We start from the raw sequence: 22,483 nt of genomic DNA, 5'->3' as shown, positions 1-22,483 counted from the left end.
CCTCTGTGGGAGGTGTATCGTCCGTGTCCTCTGTATCCCCCCAGCCACGCACCAGTGATGGCCATGAGCTGGCCTGGGTGCCACCCTGCTGTGAACATGGTTCCATCTCCTCCTCCAGCTCCTCCTCCTCCTCATCCTCCTCATCCTCCAGAACTGTGCCCCTGCTGGACAATTGCGTCCCTGGCGTTTGCGTGTGCAGGAACCCACCCTCGGAGCCCCTTGCGAATGACTGCCCTGAAAGCCTTGGAAATGTTACCTCTTCATCCTCCTCCTCCTCCTCATCCTGTGCCACATCCTCTTCCATCATCGCCCGAATTGTTTTTTCAAGGAGGCATGGAAGTGGGATAGTTAAGCTGAGAACGGCGTCATTGCCACTGGCCATGTTGGTGGAGTACTCAAAACAGCGCAACAAGGCACACAGGTCTCGCATGGAGGCCCAGTTAAATTAAATAGCGGAATAGAAAATATGATCCAAAAAAAGTGTATGTATATCACACGTACACAACCACACTGGGCCCCAATTACTATTGTTTGTACCCCTAAAAGGCTAGATGAGGAGTAGGGGGAGTATGGAACAGGCAGCACCCTCAAACCTTCAGAAGTATGAGATGAACCCCAACAACTTGGAAAGGTGGATCTCTCTCACACGTACCGACACAGACTATCCCGCAATTCAATTGATCCTCAAAGGTTTTTATTGAATAGCGGAATAGGAAATATGATCAAAAAAAGTGTATGTATCTCGCACGTACACAACCACACTAGGCCCCAATTACTATTGTTTGTACCCCTAAAAGGCTAGATGAGGAGTAGGGGGGGTATGGAACAGGCAGCACCCTCAAACCTTCAGAAGTATGAGATGAACCCCAACAACTTGGAAAGGTGGATCTCTCTCACACGTACCGACACAGACTATCCCCCAATTTAACTGATCCCCAAAGGTTTTTGATTAAATAGCGGAATAGAAAATATGATCCCAAAAAAGTGTATGTATATCACACGTACACAACCACACTGGGCCCCAATTACTATTGTTTGTACCCCTAAAAGGCTAGATGAGGAGTAGGGGGAGTATGGAACAGGCAGCACCCTCAAACCTTCAGAAGTATGAGATGAACCCCAACAACTTGGAAAGGTGGATCTCTCTCACACGTACCGACACAGACTATCCCGCAATTCAATTGATCCTCAAAGGTTTTTATTGAATAGCGGAGTAGGAAATATGATCAAAAAAAGTGTATGTATCTCGCACGTACACAACCACACTAGGCCCCAATTACTATTGTTTGTACCCCTAAAAGGCTAGATGAGGAGTAGGGGGGGTATGGAACAGGCAGCACCCTCAAACCTTCAGAAGTATGAGATGAACCCCAACAACTTGGAAAGGTGGATCTCTCTCACACGTACCGACACAGACTATCCCCCAATTTAACTGATCCCCAAAGGTTTTTGATTAAATAGCGGAATAGAAAATATGATCCCAAAAAAGTGTATGTATATCACACGTACACAACCACACTGGGCCCCAATTACTATTGTTTGTACCCCTAAAAGGCTAGATGAGGAGTAGGGGGAGTATGGAACAGGCAGCACCCTCAAACCTTCAGAAGTATGAGATGAACCCCAACAACTTGGAAAGGTGGATCTCTCTCACACGTACCGACACAGACTATCCCGCAATTCAATTGATCCTCAAAGGTTTTTATTGAATAGCGGAGTAGGAAATATGATCAAAAAAAGTGTATGTATCTCGCACGTACACAACCACACTAGGCCCCAATTACTATTGTTTGTACCCCTAAAAGGCTAGATGAGGAGTAGGGGGGGTATGGAACAGGCAGCACCCTCAAACCTTCAGAAGTATGAGATGAACCCCAACAACTTGGAAAGGTGGATCTCTCTCACACGTACCGACACAGACTATCCCCCAATTTAACTGATCCCCAAAGGTTTTTGATTAAATAGCGGAATAGAAAATATGATCCCAAAAAAGTGTATGTATATCACACGTACACAACCACACTGGGCCCCAATTACTATTGTTTGTACCCCTAAAAGGCTAGATGAGGAGTAGGGGGAGTATGGAACAGGCAGCACCCTCAAACCTTCAGAAGTATGAGATGAACCCCAACAACTTGGAAAGGTGGATCTCTCTCACACGTACCAACACAGACTATCCCCCAATTTAACTGATCCCCAAAGGTTTTTGATTAAATAGCGGAATAGAAAATATGATCCAAAAAAAGTGTATGTATATCACACGTACACAACCACACTAGGCCCCAATTACTATTGTTTGTACCCCTAAAAGGCTAGATGAGGAGTAGGGGGAGTATGGAACAGGCAGCACCCTCAAACCTTCAGAAGTATGAGATGAACCCCAACAACTTGGAAAGGTGGATCTCTCTCACACGTACCAACACAGACTATCCCCCAATTTAACTGATCCCCAAAGGTTTTTGATTAAATAGCGGAATAGAAAATATGATCCCAAAAAAGTGTATGTATATCACACGTACACAACCACACTAGGCCCCAATTACTATTGTTTGTACCCCTAAAAGGCTAGGAGTAGGGGGAGTATGGAACAGGCAGCACCCTCAAACCTTCAGAAGTATGAGATGAACCTCAACAACTTGGAAAGGTGGATCTCTCTCACACGTACCAACACAGACTATCCCCCAATTTAACTGATCCCCAAAGGTTTTTGATTAAATAGCGGAATAGAAAATATGATCCCAAAAAAGTGTATGTATATCACACGTACACAACCACACTAGGCCCCAATTACTATTGTTTGTACCCCTAAAAGGCTAGGAGTAGGGGGAGTATGGAACAGGCAGCACCCTCAAACCTTCAGAAGTATGAGATGAACCCCAACAACTTGGAAAGGTGGATCTCTCTCACACGTACCAACACAGACTATCCCCCAATTTAACTGATCCCCAAAGGTTTTTGATTAAATAGCGGAATAGAAAATATGATCCCAAAAAAGTGTATGTATATCACACGTACACAACCACACTAGGCCCCAATTACTATTGTTTGTACCCCTAAAAGGCTAGGAGTAGGGGGGGTATGGAACAGGCAGCACCCTCAAACCTTCAGAAGTATGAGATGAACCCCAACAACTTGGAAAGGTGGATCTCTCTCACACGTACCAACACAGACTATCCCCCAATTTAACTGATCCCCAAAGGTTTTTGATTAAATAGCGGAATAGAAAATATGATCCCAAAAAAGTGTATGTATATCACACGTACACAACCACACTAGGCCCCAATTACTATTGTTTGTACCCCTAAAAGGCTAGGAGTAGGGGGAGTATGGAACAGGCAGCACCCTCAAACCTTCAGAAGTATGAGATGAACCTCAACAACTTGGAAAGGTGGATCTCTCTCACACGTACCAACACAGACTATCCCCCAATTTAACTGATCCCCAAAGGTTTTTGATTAAATAGCGGAATAGAAAATATGATCCCAAAAAAGTGTATGTATATCACACGTACACAACCACACTAGGCCCCAATTACTATTGTTTGTACCCCTAAAAGGCTAGGAGTAGGGGGAGTATGGAACAGGCAGCACCCTCAAACCTTCAGAAGTATGAGATGAACCCCAACAACTTGGAAAGGTGGATCTCTCTCACACGTACCAACACAGACTATCCCCCAATTTAACTGATCCCCAAAGGTTTTTGATTAAATAGCGGAATAGAAAATATGATCCCAAAAAAGTGTATGTATATCACACGTACACAACCACACTAGGCCCCAATTACTATTGTTTGTACCCCTAAAAGGCTAGGAGTAGGGGGGGTATGGAACAGGCAGCACCCTCAAACCTTCAGAAGTATGAGATGAACCCCAACAACTTGGAAAGGTGGATCTCTCTCACACGTACCAACACAGACTATCCCCCAATTTAACTGATCCCCAAAGGTTTTTGATTAAATAGCGGAATAGAAAATATGATCCCAAAAAAGTGTATGTATATCACACGTACACAACCACACTAGGCCCCAATTACTATTGTTTGTACCCCTAAAAGGCTAGGAGTAGGGGGAGTATGGAACAGGCAGCACCCTCAAACCTTCAGAAGTATGAGATGAACCTCAACAACTTGGAAAGGTGGATCTCTCTCACACGTACCAACACAGACTATCCCCCAATTTAACTGATCCCCAAAGGTTTTTGATTAAATAGCGGAATAGAAAATATGATCCCAAAAAAGTGTATGTATATCACACGTACACAACCACACTAGGCCCCAATTACTATTGTTTGTACCCCTAAAAGGCTAGGAGTAGGGGGAGTATGGAACAGGCAGCACCCTCAAACCTTCAGAAGTATGAGATGAACCCCAACAACTTGGAAAGGTGGATCTCTCTCACACGTACCAACACAGACTATCCCCCAATTTAACTGATCCCCAAAGGTTTTTGATTAAATAGCGGAATAGAAAATATGATCCCAAAAAAGTGTATGTATATCACACGTACACAACCACACTAGGCCCCAATTACTATTGTTTGTACCCCTAAAAGGCTAGGAGTAGGGGGGGTATGGAACAGGCAGCACCCTCAAACCTTCAGAAGTATGAGATGAACCCCAACAACTTGGAAAGGTGGATCTCTCTCACACGTACCAACACAGACTATCCCCCAATTTAACTGATCCCCAAAGGTTTTTGATTAAATAGCGGAATAGAAAATATGATCCCAAAAAAGTGTATGTATATCACACGTACACAACCACACTAGGCCCCAATTACTATTGTTTGTACCCCTAAAAGGCTAGGAGTAGGGGGAGTATGGAACAGGCAGCACCCTCAAACCTTCAGAAGTATGAGATGAACCTCAACAACTTGGAAAGGTGGATCTCTCTCACACGTACCAACACAGACTATCCCCCAATTTAACTGATCCCCAAAGGTTTTTTTTTTTTTTTAAATCAGATAATTTTTATTTAGAAAACACTTTTCATTACAAACAACAGAAAAACAAAAAGAAAAAGAAACATCCATTACAATGAACTCCGGCCAGGTATCAATAGCACGTAACAGCAGACAGCAAGAGACATTGGAATAATAACAAGCATAAATTCTCCATTCCATAAAAAACATAAATGAATGAAGTAGGAATCATCCCTAAATTGGGGGTCCCCCCTAGGTTCAAGGAGAATGTACCAGTGCACATAACATTGTCGGCACTCTGATTCATGGCTAATCAAGGATCTTTGAAACCGGCCTCACCATATTGGAAAAGCATAATCGGACATATAGAGAGAAAGAAAAAGATAGAGAGGAAAGATAGAAACACAGAATCAGAAAAAGGACAAAAAGATAGTAGTTTGGTGGTGCAACCTCCAGTCATAAGGGGGAAAATCACAGAGAATTCCCTCCCCTCTCCCCACCGACTTCCCCACCATCCCTCCAGGTAAAAAGGGAGTATGTAGCCTGACCCTGCCCCCCCCCACCCACAAGACAGTTACCCAGGCCCAATCTAGAATAAGTAATGAAATCCACAACAGGTTCAAGGGGCTGAGGAAACTACCCCCCCCAGGAATCTATTAGTGACCAGGTGCGGAGGGGCCAGTCCTGGCACGTCCAACCATGGTCCCCAGATGCGTTCAAACTTCATGTGGCTGCCCCTATGTAAAAAAGTCAAATGTTCCCTGGATAACAGAGACTTAACCTCAGCCGTCCATTCCGCATGTGTGGGAGCAGATGGAGATATCCATTTCCTCGCTATCAATTTGCGGGCAAGAAATAGGGTCCTGAGGACCGCCTCAAACACCCCTGGGGTATACAATTCCTCGTCTAACCAGCCCAGAATACAAAGCTTCGGGTCCTGAGGGAGCCTCAGCCCCCATATAGTGTTAATGGAGCGAAGTACTTCAGTCCAGTAGCGGTGTAATTTTGGACATCTCCAAAGCATGTGGATTAGTGTTCCCTCCTGAGTCTTGCAGCGAGGACAGAACGGAGAATCCCTCCTGCCCCAGCTGTGCAGTCGCTGCGGAGTCCGGTATGTACGATGCAATATGAATAATTGCGTAAGGCGCTGTGAAGCTGACAGGGACACCTTGAGCACATTGTCAAGTATACCTGTCCACTCTTCCGATGCTAGTGATCCCAGTTCGTCCGCCCAGGCCGATCTGCACCTATATGTCATGGCCCTCGACACGTGTTCCATGAAGGAAGAGTATAAGGAGGAAATTTGCCCCTTCTTCACTGTAGAGTTTACTAGGCTCATAAGTATAACCGGGTGGCATAGACCCCACTGGGACTCCCTGGTTTGTGCCGCGATGGCATGTCGCAATTGTAAGTATTGGTAGAATAATGTGTTAGGCAGCCCAAATTCAGCCCGAAGTGCCTGGAAGTCTTTGAGAGCATTTCCCCTATACAGTTGGAAAATGAATCGGATGCCATAGCTAGCCCAGTTCAGGGTATCCCGGAGTCTATCCAGCTCTGGGTAGTTGGCATTACGAAGTATGCGGGAAAACCTGGAGAACCCCCTATAAGTAAAGTGATCTCGGGCCCTGCGCCACACCTTGTCCATCAATAGCAGAGTCGGGTGCTGGGGAAACGTACCCAGCTCCCCACTCTCTAACGATTCCACCAGCGACTCCCCCCCCAGATAAGCCACAAGTATCCTGCGGATCGGGTCGCAGTCGTCAACCCGGGACCAGCCCGTGAGATGCTGTAGTTGGGAAGCCAAAAAATAGTACAATGGGTTGGGGACCGCTAGGCCTCCACTATCCTTAGCCTCCTGTAGCGTCTCCAGGCGGATCCTAGGGGACTGTTTTTTCCATATAAGTGCCCGGTAAATAGTGTCAAACTGTTTAAAAATGTGGATCGGTATCCATACGGGGGCATTATGTAGAGCATACAACAGTTGTGGATTCCAAATCATTTTGATAAGATTGCACCTACCAACCACTGACAGCGGTAGTCGGACCCAGCTGGACAGTTTCTCCTTGAACCTTCCTAGTAATGGGGTTACATTAAGTTTGACATACTTTCTCAAATCAGGATGCACAGTAATACCCAAATACCGAAATTCGGACACCACCTGGACCTGAGACGCCAGGGGCGGCAGAGCAGCCCCCAACGGGTCCAATGGTAGCAGCACCGACTTGTCCCAATTGATTCGGAAGCCCGAGAAGGATCCAAACTTAGCTATCACAGTCATCAGTTCTACCAAAGAGCCCGAGGTATCACCAAGGAACAACAAAGCATCATCAGCATATAATGCGATTTTCTCTTCCCCCTCTCCCCTTCTGAACCCATGGATGGCGGGGTTGGCCCTAACTGCTGCCGCCAGGGGCTCCACCGCCAGGGCGAACAGCAAGGGCGACAATGGGCAGCCCTGCCGCGTGCCCCTGTGCAGCGGGAACACCGGAGACAGCATATTGTTGACCCTCACACACGCCGTAGGGGCGTTGTACAATAATTTGATCCATGCTATAAACCGAGGCCCAAACCCCAGTCTTTCCAAAACAACCCAGAGATACTGCCACTCAACACTATCAAAGGCCTTAGCCGCGTCGAGTGACAGTATAGCTCTGTTCCCGCAGTTATCTGGAGTAATCTGCATATTCAAGTACAGCCTGCGTATGTTAGTCGCCGTGGAACGCCCTGGGATGAACCCAGATTGGTCCCCATGTACAATTTTAGAGATCACCTTAGAAAGGCGGTTGGCCAGTACCTTAGCAAAAAGCTTGAGATCCGACGTGAGGAGGGAAATGGGTCTATACGAATCAGGGCGCGTCGGATCCTTCCCGGGCTTCAATAGAACCACCACCACCGCCTCATACATAGAGGGGGGAAGCGACCCCAACTCCGATGAGAACTCAAGAGTGCGCAGGAGTTCCGGCAGCAGCACCCCACTAAAGGCCTTGTACAACTCAATAGGGAGCCCGTCCGCACCCGGTGCCTTCGAGTTAGGGTAACCCGCTAGCGCCTCCTGGAGTTCCTCCAACTTAATGGGGGAGTCCAGGAGAGCCCTATCCGCTGCGGCAAGTTGCGGCAACTGGAGGTCATGTAGGAATGCCAATAAGTCACTCGGGTCGTAAGACACCTGGGAAGCGTAGAGATCCCTAAAGAATGTACTGAAGCCCTGCAGGATAGACGGAGTATCAGAAACCACATCCCCAGAGGGGAGCGTCAATCTGTGAATTATCGGGGGAGGTCTCTGCGCCCGTGAAATGGTTGCAAGCATATGCCCAGTCTTTTCCCCTTCCTCAAAGTATGCCTGTGACATGAAAAAACGTTTGTGTTCAGCTTGTTGCTGCTGGATGGAGCGAAAGAATCTCTGCGCCTCCAGCCAACAACCCTGATTATCCGCTGTGGGAGACGCCAGGAAAGCAGCCTCCGCCCGGAGCACCGCCTCACTGGCATCCCGAGCCCATTGCCTGCTCCGTGACTTAACCGATGAAATTTCTTTGATACAAATACCTCTAAGGAAGGCCTTCATGGTATCCCACACCATTCCCGGAGCTGCGGAGTGTCCGTTATCGGCAAAGAAATTAGTAAGATGAGTGGCGATTTGAGCATGATCAGGGAAGAGTGGAAGCCAAAAGGGGTTCAGCTTCCACTGCCTAGGCAGACTGGGACCAGGCAACCTGAGACTCACCAACATCGGGGAGTGGTCAGAGAGCCCACGCGCCAGATAGCTCACCACGGGTGCGTAAGAGAACAGTAGGTCAGATCCCAGGGCCAAGTCAATACGGGACAATGTAGAGTGTGACAAGGAATGACAGGAAAAGCCCGCCTCTAAGGGGTGCTTGCTACGCCAGATATCCAGAAGTCCCAGCTCCCCCAGAAACCTAGCAAAGGGAGTGGGAGTCCTGGAACCATCCGGGCAGAACCGTTTAAGTATGTCAAGAGTTGGGTCAAGGACATTATTGAAATCCCCCACAGCCAACACCGGGAGTTGGGGGTGTGCGCCAAGAAACCGGGACAGACACTCCAGCACCTCGAACGCGAATGGGGGAGGAACATAAATGTTAGCAATAATACACTTAAGAGTATCCCACACCCCCACAAGAAAAATAAATCTCCCCTGCGGATCAACCAGAGAGGCAAGAGTCTCAAATCTTGTTGAAGCTGATACTAGAATGGATACCCCCCTAGAGTACTGGGTATGAGAGGAATGAAACTGCACCGGGTATTTAGAGGTGCTAATACAACCCATAGAGTCAGTAGTCAGATGGGTTTCTTGCAGGCAGACAATAGCAGGACTCTGGTGTGACAAAGAGGTCCATATGGCAGTACGCTTGCGAGGGTCCCCCAGGCCACGGACATTCCAGGAAATCAAAGTGCCAAGTGGGCTAGCCATGATGGGTATCTAGCACTAGAGGAGTTGCCTGCGTTACATCAGCAGGCCAGGGGGAGATCCGCCAATAAGGAAATCCGGTGAGGGACAGCGACAAAGTCTCAAGGAGGTCCGTCAGAGACTCGGGTGAGTCGCGCTCAGCATATCCTAACAGTATAGGTCGTGGAGTTGCACCAAAACAGAAAAAAAATGATGAGGATAGGAACAACAAAAAAAAAGAAGAAGCAAACAAAGTACAGACGATGAGAGAGCACACTTTAGGCGGAGAGCCCGAAGGGCGACTCCCATCCGGACCCCGCAGGGAAACGTCCGTTGGCCCACAGGGCCCAGGGGGGTGAAGTGAAGAGGGCCCAGACTCGCACAGTCCAGAACAGAAGGCCATTCCAAACAAAACTGCAGTCGGAACGGCAAACTTGAGAGTGCAAACTGTTGCAAACAAGGGGGAGACCGTTCAGCTCCCAACAGGGTGAGTATGGACCCCTACGCAAGGCATCGAAGCTCACGCCGTCGTGCATCATCAGGCCGCAGCCTCCCGCAGCTGGCGTTCGTGGCGGTCCAGCCAATTAACCGCCATGGTGGGATTTTCGAAGAAATGGACAGCACCGTTAGTCACTACTCGCAATTTGGCAGGATACAACATGGAGTACACCAACGGTATGGCACGCATTCGTTTTTTAACTTCCGTGAATCGTGCGCGTTGTTTCTGGAGTGCCGCAGAAAAATCAGGGTATATAGAGATCCGCGACCCTTGAATCTCCATACGAGGTTGTTGTCTGGCCAGTCTCAGGATAGTGTCTCTGTCCTTGTAGTGCAGAAGTTTCAGCAGAAATGGGCGGTCAGGGGCCCCTGGTGGTGGAGCCCTGAACGGCACCCTATGTGCCCTCTCCACCGTAAAGAAAGGAGAAAGGCTATCCTTTCCAAAGGTTGTTAGTAGCCATTGCTCTATGAACTCCACTGGCGTTTTGCCCTCTGCCTTTTCTGGTATGCCCACCAAGCGAAGGTTACTGCGGCGCAGCCGGTTTTCCATGTCCTCCAGCCTGGCCATAGCCTCAGAGACCCCAGAGGAGTTCATTCTGACATCTTGCATAAGGGGTTGCATTTCATCCTCCACCACACTAACCCTGCCTTCCAAGGCCGTGGCCCGCTCCCTGATTTTTTGCATATCCTGCCGCATGTGTAACAGGCCCTCTTTCATACTCTTCACCTCCACAGTCAGGTCAGCAAGGGATGCACCATAGGTGTGCACAGCCGTTAGCACATCTTGAATAGTGGGGGCAGGTGGGTCAGAGTCCCCAGGGATATCATCCTCCCTCCGGAGCCCCGCAGGAGTACTCACTGTGCCGGCAGTGGAAGCCATGGCTGCATCATCCCTCCCGGGAGAAGGCAGCTGCGGTGCAGGAGAGTGGCCGGGTTGCTTGCTCGTCGAAGCTGCGGTCTGCTGATGCTGCGCTCTCTGTGATGCCGGGACATGAGCGAACTGCTCCAGTCTAGAGAGCGCCGCAGGCACCTTGTCCTTGCCCGCCCGCTGTGGCAGCGTGGCGCCGCCATGTTGGATTTGTTTGGGCGCCGGCAGGCTCCCCTCCTTCTGCCTCGTCATGGCCACCGATGCGGTCCGGGACGCTGTGGACGGTGCCTCGGAAAGGCAGACACGACTGCGGAGCACTCGGGCGATGTTTCCGGTGGGTGAGGGTCCACTAACAGGATGATACAATAGCAGGATATCGGAGCCGAGGAGAAACACGTCCTTCTACATGAGCCGGTAAGCCACGCCCCCCATCCCCAAAGGTTTTTGATTAAATAGCGGAATAGAAAATATGATCCCAAAAAAGTGTATGTATATCACACGTACACAACCACACTAGGCCCCAATTACTATTGTTTGTACCCCTAAAAGGCTAGGAGTAGGGGGAGTATGGAACAGGCAGCACCCTCAAACCTTCAGAAGTATGAGATGAACCCCAACAACTTGGAAAGGTGGATCTCTCTCACACGTACCAACACAGACTATCCCCCAATTTAACTGATCCCCAAAGGTTTTTGATTAAATAGCGGAATAGAAAATATGATCCCAAAAAAGTGTATGTATATCACACGTACACAACCACACTAGGCCCCAATTACTATTGTTTGTACCCCTAAAAGGCTAGATGAGGAGTAGGGGGAGTATGGAACAGGCAGCACCCTCAAACCTTCAGTATGAGATTGTGTTCACTGTACCCCACAAAGATTGAGTTCACTGCACCCCACAATGATTGTGTTCACTGCACCCCACAAAGATTGTGTTCACTGCACCTCACAAAGATTGTGTTCACTGTACCCCCCAAAGATTGTGTTCACTGCACCCCACAAAGATTCTGTTCACTGTACCCCACAAAGATTGTGTTCACTGCACCCCAAAAAGATTGTGTTCACTGCACCCCAAAAAGGATGTTGTTCACTGCACCCCAAAAAGGATGTTGTTCACTCCACCCCAAAAAGATTGTGTTCACTGCACCCCACAAAGATTGTGTTCACTGCACCCCAAAAAGATTGTGTTCACTGCACCCCAAAAAGGATTTTGTTCACTGCACCCCAAAAAGGATTTTGTTCACTGCACCCCAAAAAGGATGTTGTTCACTCCACCCCAAAAAGATTGTGTTCACTGCACCCCAAAAAGATTGTGTTCACTGCACCCCACAAAGGATTTTGTTCACTGCACCCCAAAAAGATTGTGTTCACTGCACCCCAAAAAGGATGTTGTTCACTGCACCCCAAAAAGGATTTTGTTCACTGCACCCCAAAAAGATTGTGTTCACTGCACCCCACAAAGGATTTTGTTCACTGCACCCCACAAAGATTGTGTTCACTGCACACCAAAAAGGATTGTGTTCACTGCACCCCAAAAAGATTTTGTTCACTGCACCCCAAAAAGATTGTGTTCACTGCAGCCCAAAAAGATTGTGTTCACTGCAGCCCAAAAAGATTGTGTTCACTGCAGCCCAAAAAGATTGTGTTCACTGCAGCCCAAAAAGATTGTGTTCACTGCAGCCCAAAAAGATTGTGTTCACTGCAGCTCACACACAGAAAAATGGATGTGGATCACTGACACCTGCCTATCTCCAATCCCACACCACACAGCAATATCGATTGTAGTTTGTAGAACACAGTTTCCCTAAAATTCAGCAGACTCTGTCCCTAACAGGATTGAGAAGAGATCGTAGATCAGGATTGAGTGCAGACCCCACCCCCCACACAGCAATATCGATTGTAGTTTGTAGAAGACACTGACCCTATATAATTCAGCAGACTCTATCCCTAAAATGCCTACAACTCGCCCTGCCTAAACACTCCGACCTGTCCCTCAATTCTATCCGGACACAAATGGTTTTTTCCTGCCTATCTTTCCCTAATCAGCAGCCAGCACGTTGATGTGTGCTCTGTCCCTGAATCTAAGCAGCATAATGACGCCGCTGCGGCTGCCTCGAACTTATAAAGACTTGGTCACATGCTTCAGACGGCCAATCACAGCTACTGAGACATTTGCAGGCATGGCTGGGATGGCTTAAGGCACACCAGTTAAACGATTGTTGATTGGCTGTTGAAAGCCCGCCATGAAAAGAGCGCCAAAGCATGCAAAACCCGGAAATAAAACGACCGAACACGGATTTTTACCCGAACATACAGTAAAGTGTCCGTGTCCGTGTTCGGGTACAAAAAATCCAATTATTCGGTACGAACACGAATAATACAGTCCGTGTTCGCTCAACACTACTAATGAATTAAAGCTGAACTCTGACACTTTTTAAAAAGTTGCAACAACCTTTTATTTTCCTTTTTGGGATAAAGCTTTTACATAAATAAACAAAAGCTGATCTAAATCAGGGTTGTCAAAGTCAGTGCAGAGTTCAGGCGTGCGCTATGTACAGAGTGCAGAGATCAGGCGTGCGCTATGTACAGAGTTCAGGCGTGTGCTATGTACAGAGTGCAGAGTTCAGGCGTGCGCTATGTACAGAGTGCAGAGTTCAGGCGTGCGCTATGCAGAGATGTATAGTAACGAAGTAGAACTACTTAAGTACTGTACTTAAGTACCGAAATGCGGTATCTGTACTTTCCTAGAGTAGAATTTTTTTCTCCTACTTCTACTTTTACTTCACTACATTTTTTCGATGATTTCGATACTTCTACTCAAGTATTTTTTTTTTGTGCTGCATAGTTACTCGTTACTTTTAAAAAAATTACCACTGCCAGAACAGTAGATGGAATGTTACATAAAGCTCAAAAAAATGTGTATAATGTCATTTGTAAATCAGCGCATACGAAAATAAAGGCTGTGTATAATAAAAGCTGCTATACCAAATCTTTCCAATAAAAAGAAAATATGAAACAAACAAATAAATGGTGCTACAGCGCTTAAAGTGCATCAAGAAACTACTAACAAACAAAGGTTAATCATTTGAATAAATCATTTGAAATAATAAAAAACAATATGATGTTCAAACTTTTGACTTCTTTCTTTAATAACTACATAACACAGTACTTGTACTTCTACTTTCAGTACTTAAGTAGAATTTTTTTTTCAAAACTACTGGTACTTTTTACTTTTAGTACTTAAGTAGCAAATTTTTTGAAAAAACTACTTGCAATACTTAAGTAAAAAAAATGTTGAATACTTTAGTACTTCTACTTAAGTAACTTTTTCTGCGAGCACTTCCACTTCTACTCAAGTCACTTTTTGATCAAGCACTTGTACTTTTACTCAAGTAGAAATTTCGAGTACTTTATACAAGTCTGGCGCTATGTACAGAGTGCAGAGATCAGGCGTGCGCTATGTACAGAGTGCAGAGATCAGGCGTGCGCTATGTACAGAGTGCAGAGTTCAGGCGTGCGCTATGTACATAGTGCAGAGTTCAGGCGTGCGCTATGTACAGAGTGCAGAGTTCAGGCGTGTGCTATGTACAGAGTGCAGAGTTCAGGCGTGCGCTATGTACAGAGTGCAGAGTTCAGGCGTGTGCTATGTACAGAGTGCAGAGTTCAGGCGTGTGCTATGTACAGAGTGCAGAGTTCAGGCGTGTGCTATGTACAGAGTGCAGAGTTCAGGCGTGTGCTATGTACAGAGTGCAGAGTTCACGCGTGCGCTATGTACAGAGTGCAGAGTTCAGGCGTGTGCTATGTACAGAGTGCAGAGTTCAGGCGTGCGCTATGTACAGAGTGCAGAGATCAAGCGTGCGCTATGTACAGAGTGCAGTGTTCAGGCGTGCGCTATGTACAGAGTGCAGAGTTCAGGGGTGTGCTATGTACAGAATGCAGTGTTGAGGAATGAGCTACATACACAGTGAAGGGTTCAACTCCTTTTCACAGGCTGTCCACATCTCACTTCCATCCCTCCCCCTTGGGGCGAGGGTCACATGAAATGGCCTGGCAGGCCAGTGGGAGGATCTTAAACAGGCAATACCAGGAGTGGATTATGTGCGGTGTTCAGTGATGCGCTAAGTACTGAGTGCAGAGTTCAGGGGTGCACTATGTACAGAGTGCAGTGTTGAGAAATGAGCTACAAACGGTGCAGGGTTCAGCTCCCGAACCAGGCTGTCCACATCTCACCTCCATCCCTCTCCCTTGGGACGAAGGCCACATGAAATGGCCTGGAGGGGGGGCCAGATTAGGCCCGTGGGCCTTGTGTTTGACAGGTGATCTAACTGCTACTTTTGATAGATAGCTTGGTCTGTTAAAAGAAGTTGAAAAATAACTGCAGGATCATCAGATAAAAACTGTTACTGGTCTGCATAGTAATGCTAGTGACAGATTGCATCATATATTTCATTTTTGATTTTGCTGTAAAAATGTATTTAGTTTACATGAAGAAGCAAGTTTATATACTTACCTTGTTTAAAAGATAATAAAAATCGCAGATTGATTGGAACTGTTGAAATGTCATTTTTCCTCTTGTTAGTTCATCCTTTCATGTGTCCTTTTTTGGTCTTTTCTAGGTAAATGCAAGGACTGAGTTTAACCCACTTATATAATGAGTAAAAACAAAAATTACCTAAATCAGACGTATGAAGGTAAAACTTTTCCTTTAACCACTTGCCTATTGGGCACTTAAACCCCTTCCTGCCCAGGCCACTTTTTCAGCTTTCAGCGCTGTCACGTTTTGAGTGACAATTGCACAGTCATGCAACACTGTACCCATATGAAACTTTTATCATTTTTTTCACACGAATAGAGCTTTCTTTTGGTGGTATTTAATCACCATTGAGATTTTTATGTTTGCTAAACAAAGGAAAAAAGACTGAAAAAAAAAAAAAAAAGGTTATCTTAGTTTCTGTAATAACATTTTGCAAACAGGTAATTTTTCTCCTTCACTGATGTGCACTGATGAGGGTGCACTGATGGGCACTAATAGGCTGCACTGATGAGGCAACACTAAAGGGCACTGATTGGCATCAATGATGGGCACAGTTGGGGCTGCACTGATGATCAGGACATTAATGATCAGTACCCTGATTATCAGTGCAGATGTCCCCTTTCACAACTAGCTAGATACCGCCTCTCTCCTCTCACGTTGTGACAGCATGAGGAAAGGAATGCCGAAAACCAGCAATTGTTTTCACATTGTGATCAGCTGTGATTGGACACAGCTGATCACATGGTAAAGAGCTGCTGTGATTGGCTCTTTACCCCGATCTGTGATCAGCTGTGTCCAGAGGACACAACAATCACATAGTGCACCTCCCCATGTACAGCAGTGGGCACAATCAAGGGAGGACATAGGAAGCTGATATTTTGCTATAGCGCGTTCGGAAGTGTTTAAATTCTGTATTAAAGAAAGAGAGAAAAAAAACTGTGCTGTGAAACAATGACAATATAAAAATCTGTAAAAGCTGCTGCTAGCACTGAAATATCTTCCCACATCTACAAGATGAACAAATTAAAAAATGATATGTGATAGCACTGCTTCAAATAGTGATGATACTAAAAAACCATAATAAACATATATATCATAGCATGTAATATATAGAAAAATAAATGATAATATAAAGTGCAATATAAAGCAATAAACACCTCTTAAAGTGAAACAATGGTGCAGATACCTTGTCTCTAAATAAAAAAAGTGCTAGAGAAAAATGTTTCCTAGAGTGCAAAATAAAGAAGCACTCCAAAGTGCGACAGTGCAATATAAATAGTCCAAAGTAATTCCTATCAAAGGTGCAATGGTTAAATCATTCTGTGTATGACCCACTAGGGGTCTCAGGCATTATTAGGTTATATAATCCTGTCTGGTCTTTGAGTCACTCCACATTTAAAGATATTACTCCAAATGAGTACATGTAGAGATAAAAGGGAGAACCTCCAATGGTGCAGTACCCACAAGTTCAAGAAGCAAAAATACAAATCCCAGCTTCAAGCATTAAGCTCACATTTATTAAATGACAAAGCATTCACAGATCACATATGTAACATCAAACCTGCCCACCGCTTGGTACCTATATGCGTTACGCCATATCCATCATGGCTTCTACTGGAGGAAAGAAAAAACTTTGCTATGATATATATGTTTATTATGGTTTTTTGGTATTATCACTATTTGAAGTAGCGCTATCACGAATCATTTTTAAAAGTGCTGTATTGAACTCTCTGGAGGTCCCTAGGCAGTAAAAAGCTTGGGGCCCCCCTCGAAGGCTTCTGGAGATTTCTTGTGTGCATGCTCTAGTGGGATAACACTGAACTAAGTAGTGTGCACGTTGCTGCTAGATGCGTTTTATGCATCTCCTCTTGAAAAAGCGAGTACTAGCCTTTGCAGGTAAAGTCCTTGTAAAGTAATTTAACTACTTGCCTTCTGTGCACTTAAACCCCCTTCCCATCCAGACCAATTTTTAGCTTTCAGCGCTCTCACACTTTGAATGACAATTGCACGGTCATGCTACACTGTACCCATATGAAATTTTTATCTTTTTTTTCACACAAATAGAGCTTTCTTTTGGTGGTATTTAATCATCTCTGGGTTTTTTATTTTTTTACAAAAAAAAAGAAAAAAGACAGAAAATTTTGAAAAAAAAAAAGTTTTTCTTATTTTCTGCGAGTAAATGTTGAAAATACATTTTTCTCCTTCACTGAAGGGCGCTGATGAGGCGGCACTGATGGGCACTGATAGGCTGCACTGATGGGCACTGATGAGGTGGCACTTATGGGCACTGATGAGGTGGCACTTATGGGCACTGATGAGGAGGTACTAATATGCTGCACTGATGAGCACTGATAGGCGGCACTGATAGGCGGCACTGATGAGCACTGATAGGCGGCACTGATGAGCACTGATAGGCGGCACTGCTGGGCACTGAGAGGTGGCACTGCTGGGCACTGAGAGGTGGCACTGAGAGGTGGCACTGCTGGGCACTGAGAGGCGGCACTGACGGGCGGCACTGATAGGCGGCACTGATGGGCACTGGCGGATGGCACTGATGGACACTGACGGGTGGCACTGATGAGCGGCACTGATGAGCTTTGATGGGCAGCACCATCAGTGCCCACACTCAGTGCCCATAGTGCTGCCAGTCAGTGCTCATCAGTGCCTAGATGGGCAGGCACTGATGGGCACTGACTGACAGCACTATGGGCACTGATTGTGGGCACTGATGGGGGGCACTGTGGGCACTGATGGGGGCAATTTATGTATGCTTTTTACCTTTAGTAATCAGGGCACTGGTGATCAGTGCCCTGATTACATTCCTGTGTGTCCCCGGCGCTGTGAGGCTCCCCTCCTTCCTCACACTGCAGGCTCCGTGTGAGGAAGGAGCGTCGGCGATGAGAGATGATCTCATATGTTTACATATGAGATCATCTCTCATTGGACGGCTTGATCACGTGGTGAATGGCCGCTGTGATTGGCCATTCACCACGATCTGTGATCGGCTGTGTCCAAGGGACACGGCCGACACAGATTTTCCCCGATGCGCGCTCGCGGGAGCGCGCGGGGAGAGTCTTTCTGGGAGGCCGTTTAAAAACGGCCTCCCGAAAATTCAAGTCCGCGCTGCAGCCGTATATAGGCTGTAGCCCGGATGGGAAAAAGTTAATCTGCTTTGTAAATGGATTATATAATGTCCAGTGTGTGTCTTTATGTAATGTTATAGAAAATACCTTATTTACAGCATTGCTGGGTGTTTGCATGACCCGCCGGTGCTCTTCTTTCCCACTCCAAGTACTGCCGAGGGAGATGCCGGGATCCCCGCTGACCTCAGCCCTGCTCCGAGCACTGCAGGGGGAGGGGCCATTGACATCAGCCAGGAGGAGGAGGAGAGCTTTGGCGGGTCACGCGAGCACCCAGCGGCGCTGTAAATAAGATATTATCATGTTACATACAGCTGGGAGGGGGAGCACTGGACATTGTATAATACTTTTACAGCACAGAAAATAGGATTTCAACTAGAGCTTATTTTCGGGGTAGAGCTTATATTGCAGCCCTCCCCGATAATCAGACTAGGTCTTATTTTCGGGGTAGGGCTTACTTTCAGGGAAACACGGTAATAATAATTAATCACATTGCCTCTCACTGCCACTACACATTGCACACTAGCACACAGAAGCACACACGAGAACCTTTGCAGTTGAACACATGGATATTCTTATATCCCAGCTGTCTATAAGGTGATGCATTTTTAATCGCATCCAATTCGCATAACATGTGAAAGTGACCGGCTCTCAATGGAAACAGTTCACATATGTCCGGGGCGGCCGTGGTGCAGTTTTGAAAAGGGTCCTGTACATTTTTGGGTTTGGTATAGGTGCGAATTCAGATAAAAATTCAGCCTCAAACTCAGGAATTACCTTAATCTGTAGATGCTTTTTAGCTGCTTTCAATACAGTGGCAACTAAATGGCAATCAATGAGTGTATCTTTCAAAGTACAATGCACAAAAATTTATATTTACAGCAGTTTATATGCAAATATTTGTGAGTTCTCTTTCTATTACAACGAAATGGTTTCTCTTGGCACATATTTGCATGGAACATTTTTGTCTTACCACTGATGGTCTTCGCCACTAAGTTTTTTCCGAATATGCCTGCTTTTAGACAGCGCCGTTACCGCTCAATGTGTTCATCTCTGCACAAGGTAAATAATAAAGGCAAACAGTCCTCCTTTCTCTGTGTTTCTAAGCAAAGAAACGGAATGGGAAGAGTGTATTTTATAGCTTCTACGTAATTCTGAAAGTGCGCCCCTTTATTATCCTTCAATAACAGATCGCCTGCCTATTGAAAAACCTGTTTCCACAGTAACGCTGTTTGCTCAGATGCATCCATTTGCTTACAACAAAAACAATATGAGAAATAGTTAACAAAAAGAGGCAAAACATACTTGTGTGAATAGAAAAAATCAATTAAATTGCTGGGTATAGGACAGTGACAAGAATGAAAAACAACACATCTTTAATTATGGTAATTTTTTTCGGCATTTAATCCATATAGAATGGAGATATTAGGAACTTTACAATGTAAATTGAGGATTCAAGTTGGACAGGGTTTGCTCATTCTCTTCAAATAATACAGTATGCCTTACTGTGTATATAATATTCATATATGTACAGTATATTTATACGTAGGAAGTATTAAGAGTATTGTAGCATGGAGTAAATTACTTTCTGTGCATGTATTTGACAAATGCCAAAAAGCTAAGCCACTTGAGCTACGGAAGATTTTACCCTCTTCAAGACCAGGCCTTTTTTTTTTTTTTTTTTTGCTATTCAGTGCTACTTTAACTGGCAATAGCTTGGTCATGCAACACTGTACACAAATGAAATTTATATCTTTTTTTTTTTTACACGAGTAAAGTAGAGCTTTCTTTTGGTGGTATTGGATCACCACTGGGATTTTTTATTATATAAATGAAAATAGACAGAAAATATTGAACCCCCCCCCCTTCTGATATTTTCTACTCTCCATTATAAAACATATTCAATAAAATAATTAAAAAAAAAAATCGAATTTCCTCATAAAACGGAATTTTTGTAAAATCTTACCTGTAAAATTCCTTTCTCTGAGTCCTCCGACAGTCGCCGCCATCTTCATATTCGTCACAATGGGGTATTAGACTTTGCTCCGTAGGAGTAGCTAGGCAACAGAATATGTCAATATTAAAGCTTTTAACATATCCCCACCCCAGGGGGTGGTCCCCTCAGTCTATACCCTCCTGCTTCCTGTTTCCTGCTTCAGTTTCAGTGGAATAGCAGTAGAGTGCCTAAACCCCAAAAGAGGGGCGGGGGCGGCGACTGTCGGAGGACTCAGAGAAAGGAATTTTACTGGTAAGATTTTACAAAAATTCCGTTTTCTCTTACGTCCTCCGACAGGAAACCAGCTGGGCAACACGAGAAAAAATTTGCTCAACGGGAGCAATAACCCAGGAAAAAAACAAATAACCCAGGGATACAAAGAAATCCCCAACAGCCCAAAGGACCAAAACCAGGGACCCTAAGGGACCGCCGCACTAAGAACCTTGCAGCCAAAGGAAGCATCTGCCGAAGCTTGAACATCCACTCTGTGGAACAGAGTGAAGGTGTGCACGGTCGACCAAGTCGCCGCCCTACACACCTGGGCCACAGAAGCCCCATGACGACAGGCCCAAGACGTACTCAGAGATCTGGTAGAGTGCGCCCTCACAGGCATAGGGGAAACTTTTCCCCGCAAAGCATAGGCCTGTTCAACGGCCTGTCTGAACCAATCGGCGACGGCAGAAGCCGACGCCGCTACGCCCTTCCGAGGACCCCCGGAAGGACAAACAAAGAATCCGACTTATGAAAAGATTCAGACGATTTTAGGTAAACCCTAATCGCCATGAACAGCATCCAAGGAGTGCAACACCACCTCCTCCGAATGTTTAGACTTCGCGCAAGGCGAAGGCAAGACAATGTCCTCATTGAGGTGAAATTCCGAAACCCTCTTCGGAAAAAAAGAAGGGTTAGGTCGCAAGACCACCTTAACCAAGTGAGTGACCAGATACGGACAATGGCAGGACAAGCTGCCAGCTCCGACACTCTGCAAACCGAATTGACCGCCACCAAAAAAGGTGACCTTCTAGGACAACATAGACAACGAGATCTACCCGATCCGTTCAAAAAGAACCATGTTGTAACACGGACAGAACAAGATTCCAGTCCCAAGGAGGCAGAGGCACCCTCCTAGGAGGGACCAGATGCCCCCGAACAAAAGTGCCAATCAAGGAGATAGATGCCATAGGACGTTGAAAAAAGAACGGCCATCGCAGACACCTGACCCTTGATCGTAGCCAGTGCCAAACGCTATCAACACCCTTTCGAAGGAAGGACAACACCCCAGACACCGACCACGGGCGAGGTGAAGACCCCCTGAACTCACACCAGGCAAAATAGGCCTCCAAAATACGGTAAAAGACCTACCCCGAGGAAAAATTCCTCGCGTCGATCAAAGTGTGAATGACCTCAGGGGAGAGACCCCTATCCCTCAGGACCTCGGTTTCAACAGCCAGGCCGGCAAAGCCAGCGACTGCAAGGCAGGATGAAATATCAGCCCTTGAGACCAGAGATCTTCCCGAAGAGGCAGACGCCACGGGGCGTCGACCGCCAAATGCACGAGGTCTGCGTACCAGGACCGGCGAGGCCAGTCCGGTGTCACAAGAATCACCGTGTTTTGGTTCCGAGACCAACCTGCGAAGGAACCTGGGCAGCAATTGAAACGGTGAAAACGCATACATCAGTCGGTACTGATGCCACGGAGCTACCAACGCGTCTGACGCGTCTGCCCGAGGATCGCGTGGCCTTGCCACGAACCTGTTCACCTTGCTGTTCAGACGAGACGCGAACAGGTCCACCTCCGGAAGACCCCACGTCACGCACAACATCTGGAGAACACCCGGACGGAGGGGCCATTCCCCCTGGTCCAGGGACTGGCGGCATCAGATAATCCGCCCGCCAGTTCTCCACCCCCGGAATGTGAACCGCCGATATCGTCGGGACATGCGTCTCGGCCCAAGACAGAATGTCGGCCACTTCCCGAGCCAACCGGGCCCTCTTGGTGCCCCCTTGGCGAATGACGTAAGCCACCGCCGTGGCAATGTCCGTCTGCACCCGAACCGGACAGCCCTGCAGCCTGTCCGGCCAACGTTGAAGGCAGAGATTCATCGCACGCAATTCCAGAATGCTGAC

The 22,483-nt window shown here is 46.6% G+C and overlaps 1 pseudogene across 1 annotated transcript in view; it reads right to left on the bottom strand.

The window, feature by feature from the left end:
• LOC309550540 overlaps window positions 1-15,256 on the bottom strand; it is a 32,854-nt pseudogene extending 17,598 nt beyond the window's left edge. The window contains exon 1 of the transcript XR_014226183.1: window positions 15,197-15,256. The product of XR_014226183.1 is annotated as an uncharacterized misc_RNA (transcript). The remainder of the gene's footprint in view (window positions 1-15,196) is intronic.
• Between the last annotated feature and the right edge of the window lie 7,227 nt (window positions 15,257-22,483).

The sequence above is a fragment of the Pelophylax lessonae genome (genome assembly GCF_965119305.1).
Source record: "Pelophylax lessonae genome assembly, chromosome: 3".
Classification (NCBI taxonomy): Eukaryota; Metazoa; Chordata; class Amphibia; order Anura; family Ranidae; genus Pelophylax; species Pelophylax lessonae.
The sequence above is the reverse complement of the archived record's forward strand: the minus strand, read 5'-3'. Positions and strand labels throughout refer to the sequence as shown.